Consider the following 12,370-nt stretch of genomic DNA (forward strand, 5'->3'; position numbering starts at 1 on the left):
TTATGTATAAAGGTAAAAAAAGCCCTGGGTTGCACCATCTAGAAATAATTAGAGTTAACATTAGAAAAGCATGATTTCAGACATCTTTCTATGCATGTCTATAGAATCAGGTGAATAAGAGAAGAAGGAATAGAGAGCTGGTTGGCTGGATGGAGAGCAAGGGTAGACTTTCACAAAAATGTAGTCACACTATACACAACAGTTGTTACACTATCTTTGTCATTACCTGGGTTCTCTTCTGGGATTCTGTTAACTGTTCCGTGCCAGGGTTTACACTCTTCATTAGAGAGGGTATTCCACTCTTTTCAGTGGTTTGCAGGTTGGGTTTCCACAGAAGCAGAACCTGAGGGGGGGAAATGAGTAGAAGTGGCTGCATTTGGGAAGTGATCCCAAGAAGCACTGGAGAAGGCAATGGCACCCCACTCCAGTACTCTCGCCTGGAGAATCCCATGGATGGAGGAGCCTGCTGGGCTGCAGTCCATGGGGTCGTGAAGGGTCAGACACGACTGAGCGACTTCACTTTCCCTTTGCATTTTCATGCATTGGAGAAGGAAACGGCAACCCACTCCAGTGTTCTTGCCTGGAGAATCCCATGGATGGAGGAGCCTGCTGGGCTGCAGTCCATGGGGTCGCACAGAGCTGGACACGACTGACACTGGTCGGGGGAGAAAGAATGCAGGCGGGCAGGCAAGGGAAAGCAGAAAGTGGAGTTCTTCCTGAGAGCTCAACAGGAACTCGGGCAGACAGCACAGAACACACAGCAGGGTCAGCATGCATGCACCAGGGCGGAGCCCCTGGTTGTCGGTCAGCTTTGCTGGGAGGAGGCGTTCACTGCCCAGCACTTCTGCCTGCCCCACAAGAGGCCATGTGCATGCTGCTGGTCAGAAATAAGCAAAACACTCCGAGTTGTCGGTGCTTGCCACTGGCGACCTGAAAACACAGTAACTATGAATGCTGAGGAGGGGTGGGCAAAGCCCCTACACTGTGGTTTGGGATTTTTTCCCCCAATTCACCCTGGATCTTGAATCGTTCACGTTTGCTACAGAGAGTTAACACGATTGCCCCCTGCTCTATTTTATCTGTTTCTCCCCATATCAATTTCCACTCATCCTCAGTCAGAAGACGAAAGACAGGTACATATACACTCAATATATTTCTCTCCAGATTTGGGAGTGTTGGTGAGACTCCTCAGGATCTGACTGACTATCTTCAGTTTCTGGGAGTGGTAGTGAGGTTAGGAGCTGGGCTCTCCTGTGTATCTAGCTTCTATGCTCTCTTCTAGAAGCTGGTATCCCCTCTGCAGCCCTTTACACCTCCAGCTGCCCCATTTTAAAAAGTTTGTTGTACTCTAGTTTAAAAATATATCCACAAATTCTTTGATGTCCTTCCCCTAAATGGCAGAGGTAAATGCCTGGAGTGTGGGGCTGAACTGTCTTCTAATGAACAGAATATGGTGGAAGTGAAGCTATGTGATTAGGTCATGAAAGGCATGCTAACTTTCTTCTCTCTCTCTCATCAGCCACTCTAAGGGAAGCTAGCCACCCTATTGTGAGCAAGCTCAGCAGCCCGATAGAGAGATCCTGTGGGTCTGATTCTGTGAACAGCCAGCAAGGAGCTGAAGCCTCCAGACAACAGCACGTGAGGCTGAAGAGGGTCCTTCAACCCCAGCAAGTCTTTTCATGGAAAACCTGGAGCCAGAACCACCCAGCGAAGCCGTCTCCAGATTCTTGACTCCCCCAAACTGAAAAGGAATGTCATTTTAAGCCACTAAATTTGGGGGTGATTTGTTAAGCAGCAATAGATAAAGTATAAAATTGGTTAGATTTTCCATTTCCTAGTTAGATTCTTTTGGGTAAACTTGGGGCTGGCTATGACACTACATTTTGCTCTCCCTTTTTAAAATATGCAACTTAAATTTGCCACAGTCCACCTCTGAAGTTGATGTTTTTGTCTTGAACATGGCATAACATGCTAAACTTTGCTTTTTACTCCTTCCTATTGCACATAAGTCATAAGGGAGCTGGGGGATCTTTCATCATTTTATTTCTTGGACGACAGTGAAGAGGGAAGGCATCCAGTCTGTCTTTTCCCTCCTCACTTTATCCATAAAAAGAACAAGTTTGCAGGTTAACACTTTTAGTTGACAAGAGGCAGCTTAACAAGTTCTAGACAAAGGAAGCCGTCGATGCCGTCTCCAAGAACCTCTTTACTTTCCTCTATCTGCTTCTAGAGCTCCCCTTGGATCCTTGGGATTGTCCAGTCTCTCAGGCACCAGCACTGCTGCTGTCTTCCCTCTGGTTCAAGCTGATGGGAATTGATTGCGCTTCTGGATCACGAGCCTCATAGTCTCCATTTTCTCTGTTTGAAATCTCTAAGAAATGTTTTTCTCTTATAAAGTTCACAGTGGCACTTTATTCTTAGAAACAGCACATGAAGGACGTGGGGCAAAGGGCAGAATCAGACAAATAGGGAGATTACGACTTAATGAAATTACGGTAGAGGCTTCTCAGAAACTAAATTCAAAAATTACTCCACTTGAAGCAACTCTTGCAACTCCTCAGGTTTTTTTTTTTTTCTTTTTTGCAACTCAGCTTTTAAAAAATTTCTTGCAACTCAGTTTTTATAGTAACTTCAATCACTATAAAATCAAAATCTTCTCTTTTGAAATGTAAGAATTAGAGAAATAGGGTCTCAAGGCATCCTTGATGACTTGAAAAAAAAAATCTCCACTAGAAACACGAAATCATACATACTCTATGATACGAATCCTGTGAAAAGTATGTGTATATGTGGAAAAAGATTAGGAGAACTAAGGAATGTAAACAGCTATTTCCTTTAGGCTGAGACATTATAGGTAAACTTTTTGAAACCGTGAGATCGAAATCTTTCTGGAAGAAAGAAATATAACTACATATGCTTGGGTGGATTTCTGTAAACACGGCGTGCTACAGAATTTTAAAAAGTAAACTGGGCTGGGGTTCTGAAGGAGAGAGAATAAGCCGGTTCTTTCATTCTGGCTGAAGGAAGGCATCTGGGCTGAGACTGTACTCATGCTGGGGAAAAACTCCTTCTGCTTCCTTCCCTTTCCAGCTTAACCCCATTTCACTATAATCTGCTTTTCTTCTCTCTCGATAGAAAATCTCCAAATTAGCTGACGTTGAATTATTTTGTCTGAACAAAAATAAAGATAATGAAATCTATAAAAAAATGAAACCTGGTATGTATGTCCCAATTTAAAAATCAAACCACCTTGGTGGCATCTCAGGGGCTGAGCTTACTGCCACCTTTGGCTCTTACGAAATGACAGCCTGCCTCCTCCTCCCACATCTATAACTCTTGAGTGTGGAAATGACCTAAGAGAGATAGCAAAGCAGGCTGTGGAGCCATCTAATGACTGGAAAAATAAGTGGGCCTGCTTATTAGGTCTGTCTGTAAAACTCTGATCTGTTACACCCCACTTATTAAAAAAGGTAATAAGCGCCACAGGTTGCATTACAGATACGCACGTGGTTAACTTTAAAAATGTGGCTATCTCCAGGAGGAATGACGCTTGGAGAAGGGCCAGTTGTTGGGCAAGGTCAAACTGTTTCCATCTGCCCTGGGAGCTGCTGAGCATGGATCTTTTATGCCAGATTTGAGCACTGGGGTCAGCAAGGTCTTTGTCATCTCTTGGCAAGCAGAGAGGGGGTGGAGGTTAAAGTCAGACCAGAGGCAATAGATCTCTACCCAGGGGACCCAGCCCTGACCTCAGTTTTTGTTTATCGTCTTTTTCACTTTTTTATCTGTTTTTTTTAAAAAATCAGTCTATCCCCCTCCTTCAGGATTCCCTTGTGGCTCAGACGTAAAGAATCTGCTTGCAATGCAGGAGACTTGGGTGTGATCCCTGGGTTGGGAAGATCCTCTAGAGAAGGGAACGACTACCCACTCCAGTATTCTTGCCTGGAGAATCCTGTGGACAGGAGCCTAGTGGGTTACAGTCCATGGGGTCGCAAAGAGTTGGACACAACTGAGCAACTAAGCCCATCTCCTTCTACAGCAGCCTCGGTGTCCTGTTCAGAGTTCACTGCACTAGGGCTGAGATGCAGTGAGGTGACTGGGAGAAGCCCTGAACTTGAGTCAAAAGACTGAGTTGAGTTCTGGCTCTGCTGTTTACGGAGTGACCTTGGATAAGTTGCATAACCACAGAGGCTTGCAATTTCCTCAACCACCAAAAGGGGTTAGTAAGACCTGCTCTGGGCATCTCATGAAAGTATTGTGGGAATTGAGTTGATGTGCATGAAACATCAGTTATTACATCAGTGACTTCGCTTCCTTTGCCCTTGACTTTGGATATGTCTTGAACACTCAAGTGAGTGTTTCTACTGCTAGTCTTGACCAGGACGTATAACAGGGGACTTGTGTCTATGAAGGTCATTTACATCAGGAATGTTTTAAAAGTTTACTTCATTTATTTCTTCCCTCAGGGAAAGCTCTGTGCTCTGCGTGATAGAATCTTTATTCATCTTTTAAAAAATGTACATAGATACTATAATCACTTTAAAGTCACTAGTAGGAAAAACAGGTTTCTTCAAGATTCCATCATTTGCTATTAAGGGTAAAAGGTGACCTTGTCTGAAATACAGGATATAATTATTTCAGCTTCTGAAAAAATTGTTCTTTGAACAGTCCCTGCCTCTCCTTTGCATGTTTCTTCTAAAAGAATGGCAAGCTCTGGTGAGAAGGATGCCACAAAAATAGAAATGCCAATCTCTAAAGATATCAAGGCACTTTCAAAATGATAAATAATTAATTTTCACAGCATCCTTGATATGATTAATCTTATTTTAGAGATGAAGCAAAGGAAACCAAAAGAACTTAGAGGACCTGCCCAAGGTTATAAGCAGCTGTGCCTGGAACAGAAGCCAGAATGTAGCTTGGGGCTTCTTTTAACAAAAAGGTTTAGTTTAGTACATTCACGGAGCATGCTCTACTCCCTAGGTACCCTGGAGGCCTTACCATCTAGGACTCACGATCTAGCGGGGAACACACACACACAAACACACACATACACTCCCCTCATATAAAGCAAATAGAAATGAATACTATAATTAGATATCACAATGTTATAAAAATAGTGAGGAAAAAATTAATTATAACCATGCAGAGGGGGAATCTGGGAATGTGTTTATAGAAGAGATGGGATGGACCTGAGGCTTGGAGAATGGTCCAGCACTGATAGGAGACACAGGAGGGGAAACAAGAGGACTCCCTCCAGGCAGGCCACTCAGGTTTGAGGTAATTCCCAGGTTTGGAAAGCAAAGGACACATTCTTACAAAATGGGGAGTAGAATTGTGGTCTATGCAGAGTAGGGATCAGATTGCCAAGGATCTTGAATTCTAAACTGAAGAGGATGGATTTTGTTAGTCACATCATCCATCAGCAGCATTTGGGTAGGGGAGATACAAAGTATCTGTTCTAACAGGAACTATGGCACCAATATGTAGGGAAGCAATGAGAAGGAACAGTGGGCAGGAAACCAGTGGTAAATTCTTCTAATCACTGAACAAGTATTTGTGGGATATTTTATTGTTATTGTTACCAGTTGTAATGCTGGGCAGTAGGGTTACCAATACAAAGAAGACTACCTCCGCTGCTAAAATGAGTTAGTGTTTACAGAACAGGCCAAGAAGCGCTTCGGAAGCATGGACAGGGGTATCTAAATGAAGGAAGACCGCGTGGGGTGGGGAGGTAAGTTAGGAGGTTGGGATTAACAGGTACATACTACTATATATAAAACAGGTGAACAACAGGATAAATGAATTATGCTCAGTATCTTGCAGTAACCTATAATGGAAAAAATCTAAAAAACTATATGTGTGTGTGTGTGTATGTTTGTGTAACTGAGTCACTTTGCTCACTTGAAAAGTTGAACTAATACAACTAAAAGTTGAAACTAATACAACATTGTAAATTAAGGATACTTCAATTTTTAAAAACTGCTAAAAAAAAGATTCTTTAAACTCAATAACTAGGTAAATAAATGAGGGAAGACTTCTTGGAGGGGGTTTCATGCTATGCCATGCTTAGTTGCTCAGTCGTGCCCAACACTTTGTGACCCCACGGTCTGTGGCCTGCCGGGCTCCTCTATCCATGAGATTCTCTGGGCAAGAATATGGAGTGGGTTGCCATTCTCTCCTCCAGGGGATCTTTCCAACCCAGGGATCAAACTCAGGTCTCCTGCACTGCAGGTGGATTTTTACCAGCTGAGCTACCAGGGAAGCCCAAGAATACTGGAGTGGGTAGCCTATCCCTTCTCCAGGGGATCTTCCTGACCTAGGAATCGAACCGGGCTCTCCTGCATTGCCCGCGGACTCTTTACCACCTGAGCCACCAGGGAAGCCCAGGTTTCACTCTAGCTACACTGAAACGCGAGTAGGGCTGGTCGGGGGATGAGCATGGAAGCACAATCAGGCAATGGTGCGTGAGAGGCACAGGCTAGCACAGCAGCTTCAGGGAGCAAGGGGCTCCACGTGGCTGGGGCCCAAGCTGTGTGTGGTCCTAAGGGAGGAGAAAGCTGGGAGGCGAAGGCTCAGGGCCAGCGAGGCAGGAACAGGCGAGGCTGTGCGCGTGGTTAAGCGGAGGAACTTCATCCTGAGAGCTTGTAAAGGACTTTTAAGTAGAGGAGGGACTCTATCAGACCAGTCAGGTGTTATTAAGGTCATTCTGGTAGAGACTTTAGGGCTTGAACTATGTCAGTGCCAGGTGGTGAGACTAGCGAGGACTTTACAGTTTGGATGAAGAGTTCAGACTAGTGTACAGAATGAGATTGAAAATTAAGGCGAGGTAAACTTAGTGAGGTAGGTCAGACAGAGAAGTGCAAGTTGCTGAGTCCTGTCTGACTCTGCCACTCCACGGACTATACAGTCCACGGAATTCTCCAGGCCAGAATACAGGAGTGGGTAGCCTTTCCCTTCTCCAGGGAATCTTCCCAACCCAGGGATCAAACCCAGGTCTCCCACACTGCAGGCGGATTCTTTACCAGCTGAGCCACAAGGGAAGCCCAAGAATACTGGAGTGGGTAGCCGATCCCTTCTCCAGGGGATCTTTCCGACCCAGGAGTCAAACTAGGGTCTCCTGCATTGCAGGTGGATTCTTTACCAACTGAGCTACCAGGGAAAGACAAAGAAAGACAGAGAAAGACAAATATTATATATCACTTATATCTGGAATATAAAAAATAATACAAATTAATGTATTAGTCAAACATAAACAAAGTCACAGACATTTATTTTCTAACAAACTTATGGCTACCAAAGGGGAGAGGGAACTCCTAATATTAACTCCATATTAGGAGTATGGAATTAAGAGATAAAAACTATTGTATACAAAATAGATAAGTAACAAGGATTTACTATAGATCACAGGGAACTATATTCACTATTTTATAATATAATAACCTATAATAAATACATAATGAATAACCTATAGGTTATTAATTACAATAACCTATAATGAAAAATAATCTGAATCAATAATCAGAATATATATATAACTGAATCACTTTGCTGTATATCTAAAACTAACACAATATTGTAAATCAATTATAACTCAATAAAAAGGGGAAAGAAGGTAAGGTAAAAGGCTGAATTATGGATGGATACCAAGGCCTCTGGGATTTTGAAGAGAATAATGCGAAACCTGGCATATAGTGGCAGGCAGGGCTCCAGGAAGGGTGAGGCCTGCGTGGAGGATGGTGGTCCGAGCGAGAACTACGGGACAGGTGGGAAGAGGCAAGGTCAGCTTCCACAACCAAGAGGAGAAAGTGCTGCATCCGTGGGGAGAAAGGGCTCCAGAAAGGGCTGCATTATTTCATCATATGGATGGTAGACTGGTAGGGCTGGCTTACCAAAGGATGAAAGCTCGATGAAACAAGCAAGAAAGAGACACGGAAACGTTTGAGCACAGGCAAGATCTAATACAAATGAGATGACTTGAGGGAGTTAGGGGTGGTCGACTTTTGAAGGTACTTGGGGTGACTTGGGAGATGGAGAGCATCTCTGATTATCCTGAAAATCCGGCTGCACAATGTGAATCCTTTCGGTTCTCTAATTATATGATCATATATTCTCAGGGGATAGCCATGAACTAAATCTCCCCACCCCCAATAACAATCTTAGAGTATTAGCCATCGCTGGCTAATCGGAACTGAAGAGCTGCTGGGAAAAAAGGACTACTTCTGGAAAGCTAACCTCCTAAGGTGTAGAGCACTAAACTTCAGTGAAGAAAGGTCGTATACATCTCAGTGAATTTTCCTGGGACCAGTCTATGTATTCCTGATGAATACATATTACTGTGTACAGAGGCCAACGGTGTGGTAACTTTAAACCCGAGTGATTAAAGCAAGTCTCGACAGCCAAACAAAGCTAAAGGCTATGTGAAACAGCAGCAATCTGACATAAATCACAACAACTTTTTTTTTTTGATCTGTCGTCTAAAGTAACGGAAATAAAAACAAAAATAAACAATGGGACCTAAGTAAACTTAAAAACTTTTGCACAGAAAAGGAAACCATCAACAAATGAAAAGACAGCCTACTGAATAGGAGAAAATATTTGCAAATGATATGACCGATAAGGGTATAACGAACATATATAAACAGCTCATACAACTCAACATCCAAAAAAAAAAAAACAAAAACGAATAGCCTGATTTAAAAATGGGCAGGAAAACTGAGTAGAAATTTTTCCAAAGAGGAAATGCAGATGGCCAATAGTCACATGAAAAGATGTTCAACATCGCTAATCATTAGGGAAATACAAAACAGAACCACAAGGAAGTATCACTTTATACCTGTCAGAGTGGCCATTATCAAAAAGTCTACAAATACTAAACGTTGGCAAGGATGTGGAGAACCACTCTCACACGCTGGGAGGGTGAGACCGTAAATTGGTGCAGCCACCGTGGCTCACAAAGCTGACAATAGAGTTGCCATATGATCCATGTTGGACATGTATCCAGATAAAACTATAACTGGGAAGGACACATGCATCCCTACATTCCCAGCAGCACTACTTACAGTTGCCAAGACGTGAAAACAACCTCAGTGTCCATCAACAGACAGACAGGTAAAGCAGGTACGGCTCTCTCACACACACACACAGACACACACACACACAGACACACACACACACACACACACACACAGACACACACACACACAGACACACACACAGACACACACACACAGACACACACACACAGACACACACACACAGACACACACACACACACAGACACACAGACACACACACACACACACACACACACATACAATGAAATACTCGCTTGCTTGCTTGCTCAGTCATGTCAGACCCTGCGGCCCCGTGGACTGTAGCCCGCCAGGCTCCTCTGTCCATGGGATTCTCCAGGCAAGAATACTGGAGTGGGTTGCCATGCCCTCCTCCGGGGATCTTCCTGACCCAGGGATTGAACCCACATCTCTTTATGTCTCCTGAACTGGCTGGCAGGTTCTTTACCACTAGCACCTCCTGGGAAGCCCCGTACAATGAAATACTACTCAGCCACAAAAAAGGACTAAATTTTGTCATTTGCAGCAATATGAATGGACTTGAAGGGCATTATGGTAATTGAAATAAGTCAGACAAAGGAAAATAAATATTGTATGGTATTGCTTATATGTGGAACCTAAAAAAAAAACAACAATCAAATGAATGTATCAAGAATAGGGAACAGACTGGTGGTTACCAGTGGGAAGGTAGGAGGGGCAACAGAAGGGTGAGAGAGGGGGCGATATTAAGTATTGGGTGTAAGACAGGCTCAAGGATTTACTGCATAATATGGGGAACACAGCCAATATTTTGTAATAACTGTAAATGGAAAGTAACCTTTAAAATTATAGAAATTAAAAACAAAGAATTTTAAAAAGCACTAAGTAAGAGAAAGATAGGAAATCAAGAGGATCATTAGAAATTGACTAAGTGAATGGATCTGAGACCTAGGAAAGGTAGGCCTATTGAGGTAAGATTCTTAAATCATGTCTAAGACATATATATCAGTTATGGGTTGAACTGTGTCCCCCCAATCATATGTTAATGTCCTAATCCCCAGCATCTCAGAATTCAATCCCTAGCCTGGGAGAAGAAGGGGACAACAGAGGATGAGATGGTTGGGTGGCATCACTGACTCAATGGACATGAGTTTGAGCAAACTCTGGGACATAGTGAAGGACAGGGAAGCCTGGCCCGCTGCAGTCCATGAGGCTGCAAAGAGTTGGGCATGACTTGGAACAACAACAGCAAGGTAAAATGAGGTCATTAAGGTGGGCCTTTGTCCAATATGACTGGAGTCCTTAAAAGAAGACATTAGGAAGCAGATGCATGCAGAAGGAAGGCCACATGAACACAGGGATGAAGATGGCCACTACGAGGCAAGGAGAGGCCTCAGAACGAAACCGGCTCTGCTGACACCTTGCGCTTGTACTTCTAACCTCCAGAGTGGTTTACATTTTTGCTGTTCAAGTCATCCAGTCCTAGAAAAGTAACACAGTGCTCTATAAAACTCATATAATCATTTTTTGGGGCTAGAAGAACTCAAGGACTTGGATCAGATCTAGAAGTTCAGCAGCTTGGAAGCAGGTAGGAAGAGAGAGACCAAGGCAGACAGGGGCACACAGATCTAAGGATCTCTGAGTGAGATGTCTCCTAAGCCAGACAAAGCTTTTAGTTTCTGCCTCGAGTCATCTGCTGATTTTTAAAAGTAGCTTGGTTGCACTTGGGATGCCTGGCCTAAGGGTGTGAGCCTTTTGTGATTAATGCTGATGAAAGATATGAGAGAAGGTGGTAGTTTTACATCCTCAAATTATCCCACTTCTGAGCAGCATTCAGAAGAGTTGACCACCCCTTCCTTCGTGAAACTCTCTCCCGTCTTGGACTGTGTGATATCATAGTCTCTTCTATTTTTGCTGGCTACTTTTGAATGTCATTTGCTGCCCTTTTGCCCCCTTTGTTGCTGCTCAGTTGCTCAGTCATGTCTGACTCTTCGCCACCCCACGGACTGGAGCACACCAGGCCTCCCTGTACTTCACTATCTCCCAGAGCTTGCTCAAACTCATGTCCACTGAGTTGGTAATGGCATCCAACCATCTCCTCTCTGTCGTCCCCTTCTGCTCCTGCCTTCAACCTCTCCCAGCATCAGGGTCTTTTCAAATTCTAAATGATGGAGTCCCTCAGAGCTTTACTGTGAATCCTCGTCTTCTCTGCCTATCTAGTCCCTTGGTTTAAGCACCGTGCGTAAACAGATGATCCCAAATCCACATTGCTGGCCACCCTTGAGTTCCTGACTCATGTAAACAAATGCATAATTGATGCTTTCTCCCTGGATGTCACACAGACATCTTAGATTTTGTGAGTACTAAATTGCACTCAATTTTCCTGCTCAATCTTGTTCCTTCACCATCCTTCCATTCTCAGTTACACATTACCACCATCCACTCAGTAACCCAAGTAAAGGCATCCTTGATCCCTTCCTTTCTCTAACCCAACCCATCAGCAAGTGCAGATCATTCTACTTTTAAAACACATCCCAGGACTTCCCTGGGATGTGGTATGGTGGATAAGAAACTGCCTGCAAATGCAGGGGACAGGGGTTGGATCCCTGGTCTGGGAATATTCCACATGCTATATGGGCAGCTAAGCCCATGTGCCACAACTGCTGACGGCGGCACATTCTAGAGCTGCACACGGCAGCTCCTGAGTCTGTGTGCCTCCAGCCTGCTCTTTGGAACAAGAGAAGCCGCTGCAGTGAGAAGCCGGTGCACCAAAACGAAGAGCAGACCCCGCTTGCTGCCACTAAAGAAAGCCTGCGAGCACCAGTGCAGACCCAGGGCAACCAACCCCTCCCCCAAAACCATATTCCAGCCTGTCTGTATCTCTTTTTGGCTGTGCTGGCTCTTTGTTGCTGGTGAGCGGGGGCCGTTCTCCAGTTGAGGTGCGTGGGCTTCTCTCTCTGCAGAGCACAGGCTCTGTGGCCTGTGGGCTCAAACCTGTGGCTCCCAAACTCTAGATCACGGGCTCAGGAGCTATGGCACTTGGGCTTAGCTGCCTTGCGGCATGCATGACCTTCTCAGACTAGGAACTGAACCTGTGTTTCCTGCAGTGGTAGCTGGATTCTTCTTCACTGGACCACCAGGGAAGTCCTGTCTGTATCTTTTTTTATCACCTCTGCCAACATTACAGTGCATGTATGCATGCGTGCTAAATCACTTTGGTTGTATCTGACTCTTTGCAACCTTCTGGACTGTAGCCCACCTGTGGACAGGTCCCTCTGTCCATGAGGATTCTCCAGGAGAGAATACTAGAGTGAGTTGACCTG

At 44.3% G+C, this 12,370-nt stretch overlaps 1 long non-coding RNA gene across 3 annotated transcripts in view; it reads right to left on the reverse strand.

The window, feature by feature from the left end:
* Positions 1-12,370, reverse strand: part of LOC105611988 (uncharacterized) — a 90,179-nt gene that overhangs the window by 28,679 nt on the left and 49,130 nt on the right. For all 3 annotated transcript variants that reach the window (XR_001434878.4, XR_009601392.1, XR_003589840.3), the window contains exon 3: positions 227-343. This is a non-coding gene — a long non-coding RNA (uncharacterized LOC105611988). The remainder of the gene's footprint in view (positions 1-226; positions 344-12,370) is intronic.

The sequence above is a fragment of the Ovis aries genome, chromosome 7 (genome assembly GCF_016772045.2).
Source record: "Ovis aries strain OAR_USU_Benz2616 breed Rambouillet chromosome 7, ARS-UI_Ramb_v3.0, whole genome shotgun sequence".
Classification (NCBI taxonomy): domain Eukaryota; kingdom Metazoa; phylum Chordata; class Mammalia; order Artiodactyla; family Bovidae; genus Ovis; species Ovis aries.